The sequence below is a fragment of the Haliotis asinina genome, chromosome 2 (assembly GCF_037392515.1).
Source record: "Haliotis asinina isolate JCU_RB_2024 chromosome 2, JCU_Hal_asi_v2, whole genome shotgun sequence".
NCBI classification, from domain to species: Eukaryota; Metazoa; Mollusca; class Gastropoda; order Lepetellida; family Haliotidae; genus Haliotis; species Haliotis asinina.
In genome coordinates this window covers 18,919,892-18,939,273 of record NC_090281.1, presented here as the reverse complement: position 1 = coordinate 18,939,273, position 19,382 = coordinate 18,919,892, and the positions used below count along the sequence as shown (strand labels likewise).

The window sequence follows — 19,382 nt, the reverse complement described above, 5'->3', positions numbered from 1 at the left end:
CAACTTGTAATTCAAAATGTGGCTAGACTTACAATTCTTAAATGCATGGTCCACCAGAAGAAAAATAAGCAGGGCCTGCTTTAGAAAGGGTATCAGTTACATGTCTCAGTCATAAGACGACTTGGATACATTATAGCCATGAATCTGTTGACAACTGTCTTTGAGGTTCCTGTTACAGAATGAAGGATAACATACAAGATACCATCTGAAGGTGAGTGAGTTCAAAGCCACTGTAAACTCAATTCCTAGCTGACTTATATGATCTTTTCCATTTTATGATATGATTTCATCTTGAATGTCTTAACATTTCACTACATCTGACAATTTCTATTCTGAACTTTTCTCTGAAGTGCTTGGAGCCCTTGATACAATGTGGTTTGGATCACCCCTCAAAGGGACATCAGGTTTTGTTTCATTTTGGTTCCTGTTTTCACATGTTGTATACCATGACCCTTACAACTATGGCACATGCCCTCTGGGCCTCATTAAACTTATTGGTCATCTTTTAAGTTGAAATTAATTTCATCCCTAATGCATTTCAAAACTACTCCGGCTATTGACACCCTGTGGATATTATTAGAGCAGCAATTTTTCCCTTTCAAAATGCACACACAAGCCACTACCAGCATCTGCATCCTTTTAGAAATGAGAAATATTGTTTTCATATAACTCCACCCTCTATACCTTCAGACAAATCCCAAAGGGAAATCTGATATCTTTCAATTATCATGAAATATTTTCATTTCAATACATTTTGCTGGCTTGCTCATAGTGTCTTGAAACATTTTTTAAATTTCTACCACAGAACTAATATCAACATTAATCTCCATCAATAGGTGTTGAAAGCATCTCACACTGTCTTATAAATTCAAAATGTTCAATCCATCAGAATTAATGTCAACACAGTAACAAAGTACCCAGTGGCTTAACATTCAATTTGTTTTCTGATTTACACTGATTTACAAAACATCCTTTATTTCCAGGCAGCACTTAAGCAAAATTCGAGTCCATCTAAATCTCCTTAATCATGTCCCAAACAAATAGATGACATTGATACCTTATCTGTGTAACTGATCCCTTTCGATGGAGCTGGTACCAGCAGTGGAACCCATATGGTAGTCACCCTTATCTAAGGTACAATTTGTGACTATCATTAAGTTCCCATTAAACACAGGCCTCTCCATTTTCATATTCAGTTACTGATGCACTTAGGTTTGAAGAATTCAGATATTATCGCACTCAGTACTAATGCTCAATATAATCAATTTATATGGGTCCAAACTATGGGACCTGCGATCTGATAGATCCTTTTTTTAGAAGCATATCCATTTTACATAAATGGTAGCTTCAAAAGAAATATTATCTCTTGTTAGTATCAGGCTACTCATTTATCTTGGTAAATTCTAGGGCATCAAGCAATAAGTGAGACTTTGTAAACAACTAAATCAATCTTAACTCAATCACTCTTCATGAACCTTGCTAATAAAATAGAATATATTCAACTGACTTGTATATTTATTCAGTACCTGGGTTTAAGCTCGTTGAACAGGTAAATTGTTGCCTGTAGATCAACAGGGGTCACATATTTGTCCCTGCACCAAGCAACAGGGTGTGGAAAATAAAAGTAAGGCTGCCCTTTTATTAGCATAACTGTAAATCCAGTTGATGTTTTTTCTCATGGTCAGCCCCAAGAGACCAACCTCCTTTCACACTAGTTACAGTACTTGTTCTGAGTAGCAATTATATTTCATCGCAGTCCATGTCCTTTTTCATTTCATATGTGCCTGTTAGTTTCGGTCTCCTGCCTATGCTAATGGAGTCTAGGATGCTATTGTCACTGCATGGTGATATGCTGCATTATCTCTATTGATCAGTTATACCTGACAATAGCAGCACTGCAAGATAACTCAACCATATCTTTCGTCCATGCTTAATTCCAGTTAAGACACATATTAATGAAGCAGGGAACTTGGGAAAGGCTTTGGTGAAATGCTTCTGTTCATCTGTGACCGTTCCAGACAGAGTTTCATCAGTTCATACAGTTTTATTACCCTGTGTGACAAGCCTTTCCCTTCCCCCCAATCTAGTTTGTTTGATCCTGTTCATTAGGCCTTTACAACATCTGCAGACGTCTTGTCAGCCATCTTGTTTTTCCAACAGACAAGGTTGGGTTGAGCTCTGGTTCACCTCATCACAGAGGATCTTGTGTCTGTTTGATGTGCCATGCTGTAAACCTGTTTGAATGTCTCTTTGTTTAGAAAAGTATTGTGTAGCTGGTCATGGGGTATTTGGTCATTCAATGACCACTGTCTCCAAGGTCAAGATGGCAAGGCTGGACATTAAAGTGCCCCGACAATATCAGACCATGCCACTTCATCACCTGTGATCACAAAGTAAGGTGCAAAAGAACACTTACAGCAGTGGTAGTACCATTTACCTGTCAGCTTACAGGCATTTCACGAAACTCATCTGACCAACTAATAATTTACTCTAGCTAGTACAATGAGTCAAAGACCTTCTCATTAACCCAGCTTATCACTGCTAAGACAACAATCTTGAAACCATAAACCCAATACTGAAAATCGACATACTAGTAGGCTCTTTACTCAGTGAACAACAGAGAAGAACACACAGTATCAGATTTCAAATACCAAAGTTAACTGTAAACAAAATGATGCAAAGCCTACAATAATACAAGTGATAAAACTCTTTGCTGTAATTTCTCCTAGGTCAAGTGATATGCTGCAATGATTTCCCCTTTGATTCTGGTTTGTCTTTTAATCTGCGGGTGATACATAGCGTAAACTAGGCCGTACTGTAGGGGGCAATGAGGACACTTCACTCCTTGAGCTCCTGTGTAGCGGTAATGAGAACTATGACCTATGGTCATCATGACTGGAGAAGGTCCTAGTAACAAATACTTGGTTTATGAGTCCACTGATGGACAGACTGACCCCACAACTGTTGTTTCTGGGACTCCTTTGTCTACATAGCATCATAAACTGCTCCTTTAACAAGAACAGACATTGCTGGATTGATGAAGCATCAGATCTTCAGGAACAGAGTTGTTTTAAAGTTTGGGGGTAATTTAGACCCTATTTATGCTTGATAACAGAGCTGGGTACCCATAATGAGACAGTTATGGGAAATAATTCTTTTAAATGTCAAAATCTGCCATCTCTCATCGGACCTCTAAGTCACAAAGAGTCACGGCAGCCTCTCTGAAGTGCTGACCTTCAACTGAGTGCAACATGTTACATCTAAGCTTATCTTTAAAATAATAGCAATCCATTATTGTGAATGGAATTAAGCTTTAAAATAAGAAAAGCTTACAATTTGAATAATAAATTTTTTAGTTTGCTGTAAACTAATTACAAGACACCACAGGATTATTCACAATTTCAACTTCTGCACTGAATATTTTCTGTATTGACTTTTCTTCACTTTTACAGAGCCAAATAAACGCTGAAAGAAATAACTGACTGTATTAAGTGTATGAAGAACAGGGCTTCGGGGAAGTATTCACAAACATATCTGTGATAAATTCTCCAGTACCTTGACAAAACATTTCGAAGTCCGGGAGTAATAAGCCTGTCCTTTCTGATTTCATCCACATGAAATGTATCCACAGAGGTTTAAACTGTGTAATCAGGATTAGACATAAAACAGTAAGGGGAGCCACAGGTCATCATTCTGCCCACCTAGGCCCTAAGAGATCAGTTTTATCATGTTGCTGTCTGGAGAAGCGCCTCCACAGCTTGGTAGTAGACATCTGTGACCAAAATCAATACCAGAAGGAGTTTATCTTTTACTCAAGTCCCATACTGAACCTGCCTTCTCACACTGGATGCATGGTAAATTTGAAATGAGTGACAGATTGAGACAGTCAATATTTGTTGAACAACGTAAAACGTTGTCGACAGGAGGACCCCTCTTCAAACAATCCCATAATCCCCCTCACTGTGTGAGGGAAAGCACACTGGCTGTAACAATAGCTTCAATTCGGTGCTCTCATAGTTGACTTTAGTATCCGATTATTCAAATACATGAGTCTGGTTTGACACTAGCCCTCACAGTGGTATTGTAATTCATCTTTAACTTCTTTATTCTTTCACAATGGCTATTTTGTTCCTTGTAGTGAGTGAATAAAAATTTTGACCATTTATGTTTGCACAGGGTAATAAGTTCAATTTACTTGTGTCAAGTTTATTTCTTGAGGCCTGTGTCCATTCTCTTGGACTGAATCTGTATTGTTCAAGTGTCAGCCAAAGCAATCAAGTTATCAGAAAGTCATGTTTGACCCAACTCCACATCAGCAAACTTTCTCATGTCATACTTGAGCAAGTTTGCATACATTATGTATGAAATTAACCTGTTTCTACAGTAATTACTAAAAATTACAATATTTGACATGAACTGTTCTCATCCACTCCCAAAAGTAATAACAAGCAATGATTATTGATTGTCATGCTTTATTTACTCTTATTGTCCAGTTGAAAGTTATTAGTGTCATTTTGTTTGGGTCCTAAGTCTTGGACATAACTTCTTTATTACAATGTCAGGAATAATGTCTGATTGAAATGAATAGGTTGCTCAGGGTCATGTTAATATCTGATCATGAATTAACAAAAGCACTCATTCACTTGGGATTGGCAGAACTTATCAAGCAGTACATTAGGAGCAAACCACATTTCTCTACCTTCTTTCATTCCTATAATATAATTTTGTGAATATATTTTTCACCTTTCTATCACAGTATCAACCTTAAGTTTATATATCTGACATAACTGACTATCATTGTCATAGGTTCAGCAATATTTAATAAGCCAAAGTGTACCCAGATCCTAAGTTACCCTTATAAATCCTCAACAGTGTAAGGAGCCAACAGGTGCTCCTACCCATGAGATAACTGCTCTTCCTCTTGAGATTTCTAATGGGGTACCAAGGGGCCAATTTTCTTCTTCCCCAGGCCAATCAGATATACACTCAATTAGTTCAAGATAGTTTAGTCCTAACTTCACCCAACTCCATCTTTAGACTTCAGCAGCCATGATTGATTGCAAATTGATCTGTCCAAGGTCTCTGATGCAATATGATGCTTTAACTCCTTGCCTGACTCCAAAAGGGAGATAGGAGCATCACTAATGACTCCCCTTGATCTCAGCCTGACTTAAATACTTTAAATCTAGGTCAGCTTAGGCAGAACATATTTATGATCCGCAGCTATATACAAGCAATAAAACTCATTGTTGAATATCCATAATCACAGCAGATGCTATAACATTAGCAGAGGTTATAACTTGGTTATTAAAGGGCTGGGGGAGCCATACTCTTGGAGTTTATCTGCATGGAGTGATATGTTAATGAAGAGTTAAACGGTACTACACTGCAACATTTCAGGTAACCAAAACAACCATTGCTAGCATACATTGTGACTCCAGTAGTCTTTGGTCTTTTCATAAACTGGCTGAAAAATTGTTCAAGTGGAATGAGGGTGTACTTACCATATATGTAATTCAACCGGGTTCACATTACCAGAGGATGACAGCAGCACTTTCTACATCACACGGGCAATTTCTGGAAAATAAAGGAATGGTCTTCAAAAGGTGGTGTCACTAAAAAGGAACCTGACATCAGAAGAAGGCAGACACGCGTTAGCACAGATGTTTTGCAGAGGAAAGGCCCATCTGTCTTCAGTTGCCGTCAAAGACCATGCCGGAATTCTTCGCGACATGGACGATAGTCCCTCGAGCGTGAAAGCTGAGAAATCGCCCATTGTTCCCGCAAATGGCTTCACAGCGATCACACTTTCATTGCATGTGACCAAGTGAGAATTAGACCATTTCGTCAAGTGTGACCTTTCCACTGTTCATTGTAACTCAGGTGCCTCGTATCTTAATGCAGTTTGAACAACCTTCGTCTTGCTGGTCTATTTGATAAGCACCCCTGTCTTAATGTTGTTAAACTTTGACCTTTAATTATAATTCAATTTGTCGTCCTAATGGAGACATAGATTGAGGAAATTTGATCTACTTCGGTTTTCAAAGTGAATCTTTCAAACTGACTATGCGTGCAACTCGAATTACAGATGAAATTTGTGAGATGTCCAATTTCGGTTGATTGATTTATCAAAACGTTCAGGCATCAAGGCATTGTCAGCAATTTACCAGGTGAATTGGGCGAAGCACCTTAAAAGTTCATCGAAGGCGACCAGCTCCCCTGCCTTCTCAGCCACGTGTCTTGCGTAATCACTACCTATATGTTAGAGTTACCTCCCTTTGGGTGACCAGCAACAAAGAACGCTTAACTGTGGTGTTGCACTGCGAATGACTGTTTTTCGTAAACACAAATTACGAAAGAAATCTATTTGATATAAATTTCTGTATACACATTTCTCGTGTCTCTTATTTGACAGCTGGCACTCTCTAGTACTGATTCTAAATGTTGGTTGGTCATCTTGAGATTGTTCTGTGCCTCCGGGTTAAACGATTTCCTTTGATGATTGTTCATCCTCAAGTAGGATCACGGACAGTGAGATATAGCCGAGTCTGACACCAAGGACCTTTAACGTCTGTCATTCTAACAACAGATCCCTCTGACCACTGGACGTTTTCGCAAGAAAGGACCAACACTTCACGTATTGTTTCGTGGTCTTTGTACAATTCTAACTTCAACCTCCTAAACTGAACAAAACCTCTTATCCTGTTAGGTTGGAAACCAAAGAAAACCATTCATTTCCCACCTTAGTTTAGTTTCCCACCGTACCTTCATAATTAAACCAGTAGAGATCTTTTTTCAGAATATTCTCTCAACTTCAACTTCCCGTCACGTTGAAAGCCTCCTCCACATACTTCACCCTTGTGGAACTCCCTACTAATCCCGTCCCCGTTCTGACATCCCCTCCCACAGCGCCTTGTTGCAGCCAGTCCCAAAGGGCGGAACCCCTTCCCCCAATAAGTGTCTTGGTAGAGGATGTCATCGATGACAAGATAGTCAGGGATACGTCGTCCTAGGGGTGGACACCGACATACAAAGAATGTATTTTGTACTTGACATCTCCTTGACACAAAGTCGCCTTAATCCTGATTAAACCAACAGTTCTCTTGTTAAAGTAGAGCTATGGGCCTCAACAGTTACCAATTGAAACAGTCCAGCTTTTAACATGGTGGAAACATATTCATAGGGAAAATATCACATATTCATTCACGACAAAGGTGTAACATGTTCCCATGCCAGAATCTACCATACTCCCAAAAAACTGAGCATGTTAAAACAAAACTCGCACGATTATACAGATAACAAAAACAGTTTTCCATAACTTTTACTGGGAGTTCATTCAAGTGACCTTCAGAATGTGTGCTGTCTGTGGTGTGCTTGTGTGGGAGAGAAGAGACTCATTTATCAATATACTGTGGTCACAGGCACCTAACGTCTGTGCAGGTTGAATACACCCGTTTGTGTCAATCATTTCTCATACCTAATAGGTACGTCCCGGGGTTCCTGATGTTGACAGCTACAGATATGCACTGTATCATGACCAGCTACCCCCAGAGCCATTCAAGCTTAATCCCTCCATGGGAAATTCTGCTCACAGTTGCTTAATCGTCCGATGCACGACCACAATAAGGGTTAAATACTCTCTATACAATCTTGAGTTCTTGGTGTCACTCAAAAAGCAGTGAATCCGTGGCGGTCGTCAGAAAAGACACAGAGGAAATTGACCAAGAAGCTTCAGAATCGTATCTGAGAAACAATCGTTGTCTATGGATCAGATCCCATAATCTGTTAATGGATCAGCTAAGCTCGGTTGGTCAGTTTCTTAAAAGCGTTTACTGAAACTACCCGAATTATCGCAATTGTTCACTTACAGGAAATAAACCTAATAATTTGTTTTGTTTGGTCAAAATTGACAATGACTTTCTTTGACTCCTTTTAGACACAAGAATATTCTTCATATTCCCGACTAACAAGCAAGCAATGTTCTAAAATTCTCCAACCCAGGTTCTTCAAATGACCCCGTTGATGAATTTCAAATATTTGAATAAACCATCACGAATTCAACGTTTGATAGATGCCGATTTGTGGGGTTTATTTGTGATTTCTAACAACCATCCGTTGACAGGTTATGATGTTTTAATTGACTGAAATATTTCCTTAATCCGCGGAGGTCTCTTAAGTCGGTCCGGATGAAGAAAGGAGTCTCAATTCGCAGAATATTTGCGAATGTAACGCCATTCCTAAAATGCTCGGATTCGACCACATGTACATTCTACTTAGTAGCAGTATAATGAAGGCTCATCCGAAAGAATAGCCCCATTGTATTCCTTCCGATAAATCAAGGGTTATATACAAATAAAGAAATACAAGCAAACCAAACAACATTACACAAACCACCATGGGCGATACGGCCATTACTTTTTATTACGAGCGCTTTTCCAGGATTACTCAAGGCTTGTATCAGATAAACCTCAAACAAACAGTGTTATCCTCCCTTCCCTACAATGGGGTATCAGTTTTCTTCAAAACAAGTGAAAATTGTCGCAAATGGCCCGGTTGGCGGCAAAACTTCAAAGCCAAGTGGTTCTTGATGTCCGAATCTGTGCATTCAAAGACGGTGGAGCAGGTCAGATTGTAATGAAGGCAGCTTTGTTTCTGGTGGCCTTTTCACAAGCAAGGTCTATAAGGTCTTGTCGTATTGTGGTCGACAACTGCTTTGCCCTTTGGCTGTTGTTGCACGTTTACCTGACTATCCTCAACAACAGCGCAACGATTATCGTCTACCCGCAGGCCGACACAATGAACCTCTGTGTTCACCTTCCAATCGGAATAATCTCTTACATCAACCTACGACATCACTGGGGACGATCAACAGCACTGAAACACTGGACAGTCACCAGCAGATTACCATGTACTTTCTTCTTTCTCTAGGCGATATGAAGGGATTATCACACGATTGGGACATAACAATATACTATAACGTGTCTATTGTATAATGCTTTTCATCTTACGTCCATTTTTAAACATTCGGGTTTAAGGTTAAACATAGCATGATTACTCTGAATGGTATAGCAGTATGCCACGGCTGAGTCATAAAATACAGTTTGATGAGATATTGGGTTTTTATTTTACCAATTAAGTACGCACTGGACACCAGCTGCTTTGGGGGGTAATTGAAAATTACTACTAACACAAAACTGGTAACTTTTTACAACTTTGACTTGATCCGTGGAATATCCTACACATCTAAATTTGTTACCAAGATAGTTTGAGGATGCTTTGCGACTTACGGAGTGTCTACTATTGACTGCGTCTGTAATTTTCTACTTACTGGTTTTAGATGGAATAATTATTTTTTTAGAAATTTGTTTTGGAGTAATTCTACTGCTTTTAGTTACCAAGAACATAATTACACCGTGAACATCCTGTTTTCAAAAAGTTACGTTTTTAGATGTCACGGTTCGTGTTTTAGACCGACATTATTCACTTAAGAATTTTAAGATTTTAAGAAAATAGCTACGCTGATGAACAGGAACGTTTCCCGAATGGAACTAGTGAAAGCATGTTTTCACAGAGTAGCATTAGCTTAATTGAGCTGCTGAATAACAGTAGAGCCTGAATGGCAGCTCCCGCAGATGTGCACAAGCTAGTGAAACCACCCCGTCATTTTCACCCACCCTTACATCTCTCCCTCTCCTCCTCAACCGATCCCGAATTTTACCTGACACTAATTGTCCTTACGCTCGTCGAACAAACTCTATCCCACCCGAAAATGGCGGAAATATGGACATGATAAGAACTGAAGGTGGCCTTCGCTTCACTGCTCCTGACATTAAGTCCGGGAAAGAGCTGAATGGAAAGCAGTGTTCAACAAGTCGAACAAGCCGTGGCATGCAGTGGGAAAACTTCCCCGTTTGTTCTATTACGTCACTGTCGTGTAACAGACAATCACTGACTTCGGTGTACAAGTCAAGTGCCAATCTATGATGTTTATAGCGATAAATAGTTGTTCGCCAGTTCTCACCTACGAGCCTGAGACTTTGTACACCATTTGGGTGAAACAGCGACGTCAATTATCAACTCGGAACAAATATTGTTACGTCCTTTGTACAACTGTCAATCCCATTGACAGTTTACCCTACCGTTTTATGGTGCAATACTAGCCTATCTATCAAATCGATTGACCTGTACACTCAATTTAACCAGATAAGAAATGGCATCAATTAGTTTGTTCAGTTGTGACGATAGCGAACCATGGTCGCCATGTTTACCCCCTCCTCTACCCATGTATCCTTCCTCACATATAAACAGATATCTACTACTCGATCTAAACCACAAACAATATTTCTGGCTTTATGGCCCACAACCCCGATGCATTTAAGCCACAACACGCCCCCAACAGATACCTATATTACCCGTTGCTAAGCAACAAAGGCATGCGGTAACTATTCGTTTTACTTGTGCATGCTCGGTGGTGTTTGACAAAATAGGTTTATCTTTTCAGAATCAATCCCAACGGAGATAACTAAACTGATACACTGTATATCAATGTCAGTTGCAACTTTGGGAAGAATTGGTGCTGATGCAAATTTTCATCCCTGGTTACAAAAATACAAAACCCCCAAAACCTATGACAATCTAGGAAGTCACAAACTCTTCAGAATTTAAAACACTGTCAACATTGCCAACACCAAAGAGGGATAATGTTTGATTTCGAGGCCGATATTTAACTTGCTGAGATGTGCTTCACGTTAATTTACGCAACACGTGACGCAACATCACACTTTAGAACGAGGCTGTTCGGTAGAGGGCGCTTTCTCACGCTGTACCACCATCGGTAACGTTGTTAATGAGGCTTATCATTAAATGTAATTGGTGTAAATCAGAACTGAGAAATGAGGAAATTGGCAGAAAAGTGATCAACCAGGACTTGCAGGAAGGTCAAAGGTTATCATTAACTTGACTGGTCGGGAGGAACTGGTGGTCTAAAACGTGCCTAATCTAAACATGGAGAGCTCTAGACCACATTATCACTTAGTTTGATGGGAAGGGTTTACCGGGATTTGCATAAACGGTCATGCTGGTTTACTGGTTCTTAATGTAATTTAAAACCGTGTCTTCTTTCGTAATTAGTTTGATTAAAACAAGAATGGTAAAACCATAGATAAAAACAACGGTTCCATTTTCACCCATCCACAAAGCTTTCCTGAATCAATACCCTGCTTATGGCGTTATTTCACATAGCGTCATCAGTGCAACACAATGGTTTCAGTGTTGGATAACACAAAACACTTCACAAACCATATGAAGTGGGGTGGTTCCAACCCGAAAGTGTTATTGTGCTGTGTGGGAAACAGCACCTGATATTGTCAGTTTTGAACGTTTAGCTGTCTCACTAAATACATTATTCACATCTAACAATGAGATTGTGGACGTGTCAATTAAGCCCTTAGGAGACACTGCCAAGCTTCAAAACCTTGATCGATTTAATTAGTTAATTCAAATTTTGAAATTCCCACCGACGAACCACATGACATCCCGCTCCAGACTTAAACATGATATCCAGGAGAGTCTAGGGATGATTCAGACCAATTATAATCTGACCAGTTTTCGTTACTATCATCTCAAGTGTCAGTCTGTCAGCGTTGGAGATGAGCAGACGCTGGGTTGGGAGGGACGACCCCCTTCCGATGCTTGTGTCATAATATTTTCTATGAAAACCCATCTAGGTACTTGTCGCAGTTTGTACGCTGTGATCGAGAACAGTTGTGTGTAATGATTACCTGTATTTAAACAAATTGCCACCTCCAGGGTGCTGGACAGTTACCAACTGCTGAGCCACTTGGCAGTTCTACTCTACAAATTACCGTGTGAAATATCCCAATTTGATTCAAAGTGTTCACGTCAACGTCGTAGAAATGACTCGCACCTGCGAACTGTAATCTATGCAGTTTGGGAAATTCTGAGTTAAGCGACTGAGGTGCTCAAATTACTACCATTCTTGAAATTGGTACAAACCTTTAAATATATGTTTGAAATCTACATAAATATTCAAGTTCGTCTTCGACTACACATAGCAGAAAAAGGCATTTTCTTATCGTCTAATTCTATTGCATTTTATTCTGACACCTGAGTGCTCATTTGTTGGATGACAAAAATTTTTTCGAAATAAAATTAAAATTTGATATTGTTCCGCTTTAACCTACCCCTGTCCGATTTGACAGGGGTCACCTGCCTTCCGACCCCGGTGTGATAAAAATTCCGCTCCTTGCCAAAACAAGATTTGTTAAAATGTCTGCCAGAACCCTTGAAGTCAACTCAGATCTGTAATCTATCTCATCCTCCTTGCTGTGCTGTCACAATGAGAAAGGTCCAAGTAAAACAAGATGGACGTCACAATCCATGGGGATCATATCTGATGTGACACCGTATCCCCAATCTCCCATGAAGGTTCCACGGGTGTCAGATATAAGATAATTTAGAAAATATGTGAAGCGAGAATCAAGGAGTCCATCTCCCGTTAAGATGGACAGAGCGTGGACATACCGCGGCCAGGTGTTGAATATTGCATGACGGTGGTGTCAAAAGAGGGCGGATGGTCAGATTCTTGTTTAACGCTTCCCCAGCATTCGTGAAACGGGTTGATTATTTCAGTGTCAATCCCCGTCTGCTGACATAGGTTCAGAATGACGTGGAGTTGTGTCCAAACACGACCTATATGCACGATGACGGAATAGATTCCCGGCTGGAAACATTTAAGAACAATTCGGGGTTTCGTTTCAGAGTGTCATCCGCCAAACGACTACTGTTTCAAATTCTGTGTAATATAGGAAAAACATTCTTTCAAAAGCTGTAAAAACCGGAAGATAAAAATGACAAACTCACTGCTACATATAACTAGCGCCTTATAATGAGTTTGGACCCAGCTTTGAGCAATCATTTAAGTTATACCACAGCCTGCTACGGAATAATATACAACATATAACATCAGTTACGAACAGAGAACCAACATAAACATAGCCAATCAGTTCCAATTATGGATGCCTGGAATGACATGAACACGTGTTCACAGCCCATGCAAACCTCATGTATGGAAGGTCACTGGGTACAGCTAGGGACATGGGAACTGCAGTAAGATATTCATGTCCTGCTGATTCGCAGCACTTATTCATGTCATGCATGGTGCATCATGTCAGATATGTAGGGGTGGTTCGAATTAAACAAGGCCATGTGGTAGGAAAGTACAAGGGAAGAATGTGTTTCACCATGCTAAAACCCTGTATTCTTCACTCAGGCACATCGTTCAATGTTTGGGTTATATGTTTATAAAATTTGGGAACAGGAATCTCGGATGCGTATACTTGTAGTCATGGCTGATTCGACGTGCTATGGGTTCACGTGCTAAGCCCCTCCCTTGACCATATGGTATTTGGGGTTGTATGTTTGGGAAGTGATAACAGGGAAAGTTTGAATGTTTGTCTGGACTTTGCGATGTCATAACAAGATCCATTCACACCCACACTAACCACGTCCATCAGACGCTTGCAGAGCAACTTGAAGACCTGTTAAAACCTTCACGTCAGGCATACAAATGTTTTGTCGGTGGTTATGCGATATGATTTTCACATGTGGGACAGATCAAATAGCAACTGGGCGCCATTCCTATCTGAAATGTGACAGTTTGATACTCTCAAACCTGTGAAACTCGCATTTTACTTCCGACTTCTGTCCCAAGGGGTCCAGCGTTTCCACTGCACCGGATGACAGTCGTGCCAGCCCCTATGCTACCTCCGGTAATATTATCTCTGATCAGGCAAAGGTCCATCAGAACCGGAACAGGCATTCAGAGGAAGTTTGAGTTCAAATAATAAAGCTGTTCAACTCATGTTTTCATTTCGTTTTTTTCTCTCATAAGACTGGGTGACCACTACACGTACCACCCACATGGGAGAGATGCCCACCTGAAGATGATTATAGTCACGTGGTGAGACTTGAGCGTACCCCAGGATCACCATGGGGAATCCTTGTTCTTTGAATTAAGCATCTCTGGAGTTGATTAACCCATTACTCCAGCTTAGCAGAGCACTCTGCGGGATATGTCTCGGTATTTGGATTATCAACATCTTTTATTCCATATTCAGGTGAATGAAAAGAAAAAAACCTTTGATCCTTTGGATTAGTAAAATATTTTAACAACGCGAATCCACACCTTATGAAATTATCCACTTAAATTGTCCAAATATTTTCAAACGGCAGTTATGAGGCTCTTTTTAAAGAATATTTAAGGATCGCGAAATCTGACCTTGTCAGAAAAAAAGGTCTAGCCCCACCAGATAGCGATCGAAACGCTGCCCCCAAGAGACAGACCAATTTGCGAGAATAAAATAACAGACGAACCCCACAAGAGCAAATCGCTGCGGCTTTGTTCCGTGAATCGCAGCATAGCGGTCAAGCCGGACAATAAAATGCACTCCATGGCTGGTCATATCCGCCATTGGGTTTCCAGCAGATGACCACACCACTGTCATCAATCAGCTAAACTTGAGACATGCCGAGACGCATTAACAAAGACGTGTATTGTTTATTTCTGTTATTCGGGTCAACATATATCTCAGTGACATATATAACACAGAGGGGACATTCCATAAATAATGTCCATCACCCCGAGCATCCAGTCCAACGCCGTTGTAGTAAAAGTTAATTCCAACTCGCTCCCTATAATACATTTCTCACTTGAAATGTCAGATGGAGTGATGGTCAGCTAGGCTGGACAGCCACGATATTGTCCAGGATTTCATACAACCACGTGTTGCTTAAAGGGGCTTCGGGGGGATTGGGATAACGCGCTGTCCTCTTTGATGACCGGTGGCCGCGGTAACTGGACATTAACACGGTTATGTGAGCAGGACGTAAGTTTATTGTAGGTCTATGGAGTAACCTTGCACAGTTCAACAGGGCTCTTTGATTGCCAATTCCATGATGTAAAACAGCTGACGGGTTGTCCAACCCTGTCTCCGCCTCCTTAGTGCAATCCTGCAAACTAGCAGCACTTGGAAAGATGAACGCGGTGCTTTTGATCTCAAGGGATGCACAACGAAGGGTTTTGTTAATTGATGTCCAATGACCTCGTAACATTGTTCCTATATTTAATTTTATGACCTACCGATAATCAAATACATATCAAGCCTAGTCTAAGAAATCGTGGAAGAAATTCTGATGTTATGAATTCTATGTAAGGGGCCATAGAAGCGGTACACATTGAAACGTTCGAGACTGTACATCGGCGCGCTTCAATAAAGAAAAGAAACACGCCCAGTTCTTAGATATCTTTGTATTGATCCGACTCTAATCGATTTATACCATATCGTTAATCTACGAACATGACATCACTTGATATCACAAGCGATATTTAAAGTTAGAAATAATTGCTAATATTTTAAAACAGTCGCACTCATGACTTGCTTGACATCATGCATGCATTAAAATACGAAGAGCAAAACTACATTTGGAGTGTCTCTCACTCAACATCTGGTTATTGGAGAATAGGGTGGTGTATTGAATAACACTTATTCGTAATTTGCGAAAAATAGATAGCCAGAAGTTACTTAAGAGGCGGATACACCCTGTAGTCCTATATAGCAAAATCTGTCATGTGCAACCGACGAGGTTGGGGGATGAATTGATGTGATGAGGCGAAGAGACAAAGCGACGACACTGAGGCAAGGGCAGGCATTTGACATGTTTGGGGATAATGGTGCATTTGGCATGTACGGAGTTAATGATGGGTAGAGAATGAGGATGGACGTTTTCTGACCTCAACAGCAGCTAAGAAGTAACTTTCAAACGCTACAGGAAAACATGCTTACCTTGATAAATCAGAAACTTCAAAATATACTAATTCACTAGTAAACTTTGAAGATGCTGTCAAAGTAGTGATTAATGGTTCCTTGAAGTGTCAAACTTCTTTACAGAAGCTGGTGCTGATTTGACAGATTGTAAAGCAAATATGTTAAATATTCATTACTAATTTCATCCCTGATTGTTTATTCTACGATATACCATAAAATGAAAGTCCATTAGTGAAAGACCGGTAGCTGCGATTCACTCAGGTTTGTACGTTAAATTAATGTCTATCACAACACGTTCGTGGTTGTGACAAGCAGATCGCTTCTGGCAGGTGCCCGCTACCATTGTGAGACACTAATAGCTACAATCACATTCCTACTGGAACCACTAATGACCACAATCACACCTTTAAGATTGCTACTGCACACGTTCTACCTCCTCTATGCCTGATGAAGAACGTAAACTGTCTTAGTTTCTTCACTTGGTTCTACATACTATATTGAATTCCAACAACATAGTCCGTTTCGACATAAAAACACAATTTCATACATTCAGTTTTTTCATAAAGTTTCCAAGGGTCCTTCTCCCATTTATCTCCAAGTTTAACAATGAAAAACATTCCGTTCACAGGCATGTCAACCGTTCACGTATCTGCCATTTTAACTCGATGTCCGAGTATAAACCACTTTATAGTGTTTACTTTTGACTAGATTGTTGCTCCAACAGTGTTAGAGTGCAATGTTTGTTGACACGAGTAGTCTGATATCAGGAGTATCTTCGCTATATCTCCCCTCACGTAATATTTGCAAGCTGGGGGCAATGAAGCGATGAAAATGGCGTAAAACAAAGGCCTGGACTCAGGCGAGGAGGTTATCTCTCCCGTGCTGTGTTGACTGTAGGATTCCCTTCCCCCACGGGGCAAATACAGGAAGAATGGGGAGGACAGTGCGTGCCATGGTGCAGAGAACCGGGGGCAGCAACACCAACATGAGAATAAAACAATGAGGCAAAATATTGAAGTTAGCAGATACGTGTTTTATATCCTATAGATGGGTTTCTGGGGACCTACTGTTTTCGTGGAAGTCGACACAATGGTTGGCATTAAAGATGAAAGAAGCGCATTAAGTGATAAACGTCATCAATTGTCTTGATTTTAGTATAAAGTTTTAGAAGGTGTATCAAAATAATCTTAAATACAAACACGGTATCTTCAATGACAATAATGTGAGTTGTCAAATATGTCAGGTACAGAAACTCCCAGAAACTTCCTGGATGCAGTGAACAGGTCTTATGAATATTGAGTAAGTCTCTAAAGAAAATAAACGTACATAAAAAAATATAAAAAAAACCCCAAAAGCAAAAAACAAAACAGCAAACAAACCCCACCCATACAAATATCGAAATCAGAGGCAAGGATGAATTAAGTAATGTTTGTCATATACTACCTGCAATGTCATGTACAAATGCAAACAATTTTTATCAATATGCAATAATAATTAATAAGATTAATGAAACAAAATGGCATTATCGGTAGTAGCAGTTAATATATGACAATATGAATCAATCATTATCAATCACTGCTTTTGAGTTCAATGACAAGCAAAGCCGGCTCATAGTTATAATACAGACTTCACCACTGATTATGACTATCACACGATCAAATGACAAACACCAATTAATCAAAAACAGATATTTTTCCACGATTATTCAAAATTAGAAGATATTGAAGATATCGAAACTATAATTTTGCCAGTTATAAATTATTAGATAAAAATGACATTATGACATTTATGAAAATAATATTTCGTTTTATTCGAACTGTACATAACATCGTGAAGTTTGGATATCAACCTAACCAATCATAAAAGTGTCACATTAATTTCTTCTGTGAGTACGCAATGCACAATTATCCCCTAGACGAGATGGTACAGCGATATCATTTAAACTGCGAACGTTACTATAGAGACCGGCCTGGCAGATGTCGATTGTCGTCTGCTGATGGGGCTATCGTCTGACTGCTCCACGAAACAAAGCCAAGAAACAGATAGTAAAAACTCACCGTATAGGGGAAAAACAAATATCCAACGTCTCTGTTGATAGTCTGTGGTATATGCACAAGCAGTTCAGCTATGTAATCCAATATATTCCAAATTATAAACACAGATATCGTCCGAACTGTCCGCAACGGTCTTGCTCTCTCCACTTCTCGTGGTTCAATGTGTACATTCGTAGCCGAATTGAACGTGCCGCGATACGTGACGTCACTAGACTCCCTCTGGCGGCCAATCCGGAGACAGCAGCAGCTGCGCGGCTAGATTGTGGGTGGGGGAGGGGTTTCAATGGGAGCACTGGGGCAGAACGACGGATCAGATGTCTGGAAGAATTCAACACACCACCGTCACTTTCACACTGGTAGAGCTTTGGAAGCAGTCACACAACAGTTTTCGAGACATTTCATTACTGATTACAATAACAGAAAATATGGGTCGAAATATTTAGCGTCTATGATTTTGTCTTCAATAGATTTTGTCATGGGAATAATTTTCGATTCAGTTTTATCTGAAAACGTATTTATAGAACAGAACCATTCAACATTTTTTGGTAATTACCATTCAATTATTATTTTTTAATACTGAGGTTTTCTAATATTCTGATCGTAATGACTGAATTATTCTGAAAATCAAACCAAAATAGCTTGTTGAATAATTTAGACTTTAATTCCAACGTGATTGTGTTTAGTTGGAATCAGTGAAGCGTGGCTATCAAGAGTTAAAGGGTCCCGTATCGCCGTGTTACCTGAGGGTATTGTTATCTGGGCATCGTGTACGTGTTTTAGGGCCCTTGTTTCGTTATTTAAGGTCCGCTCCCAGGAAATGGCCAGTAATCTCCCAGTGCTCATGCACCGTTTAGTAGTGAAATTTACGCTTTGACTTTAAACAATAGGATTGTAAACGTAGGAGGTAATGATGAATCAATTAAAAGTTCCTTATAGCCCCTTGTATGTATTCATGGGGCAATTAAAAGTTACTGATTCGGAAATTGTGTGAGATTTTTTTTGGACTCGATATATCTTTACACCTTTTAACACCTTTGGGTTCAATAAACTTATAAAAATGACATTGTCACACAATGGACACCTACAAGAGTGCTGACTCGGCACATTTAAACACTTTACGTTTTGTGGGTGTGACATATATCTTGATTTGATTTGTATATTCTACTACTGCTGCTGCTGCTGCTATGTAATTGTGTTAAGAGTTTCGCACGCTTCAGAATATTCGTTATGTTTATCATATGAGCAACTGAAAAAAACCACTCATATTTGAGTCAAATCTATTTATTTAACATGCAAGCCAGCATGTCACAGTAAAAACACTGATATCCGAAAACATGTGCGTCCGAAAATCGGTCTGTACTACTACTATTGCTGCTGCTGCTGCTACACTACTACTACTACTACTGCTGCTGCTGCTGCTACTGCTGCTGCTACAATACTACTACTACTACTACTACTACTACTACTACTGCTGCTGCTACAA

General features: G+C 39.9%; 1 protein-coding gene across 1 annotated transcript in view; it reads right to left on the bottom strand.

Moving 5' to 3' along the window:
- LOC137272320 (uncharacterized) overlaps window positions 1-18,100 on the bottom strand; it is a 29,831-nt gene extending 11,731 nt beyond the window's left edge. The window contains exons 1-2 of the mRNA XM_067804687.1: window positions 17,903-18,100; window positions 5,505-5,577 (exon numbers count right to left, since the gene is read on the bottom strand). The gene's annotated coding sequence lies outside the window, so the exon portion shown is untranslated. The remainder of the gene's footprint in view (window positions 1-5,504; window positions 5,578-17,902) is intronic.
- Window positions 18,101-19,382: the final 1,282 nt, after the last annotated feature.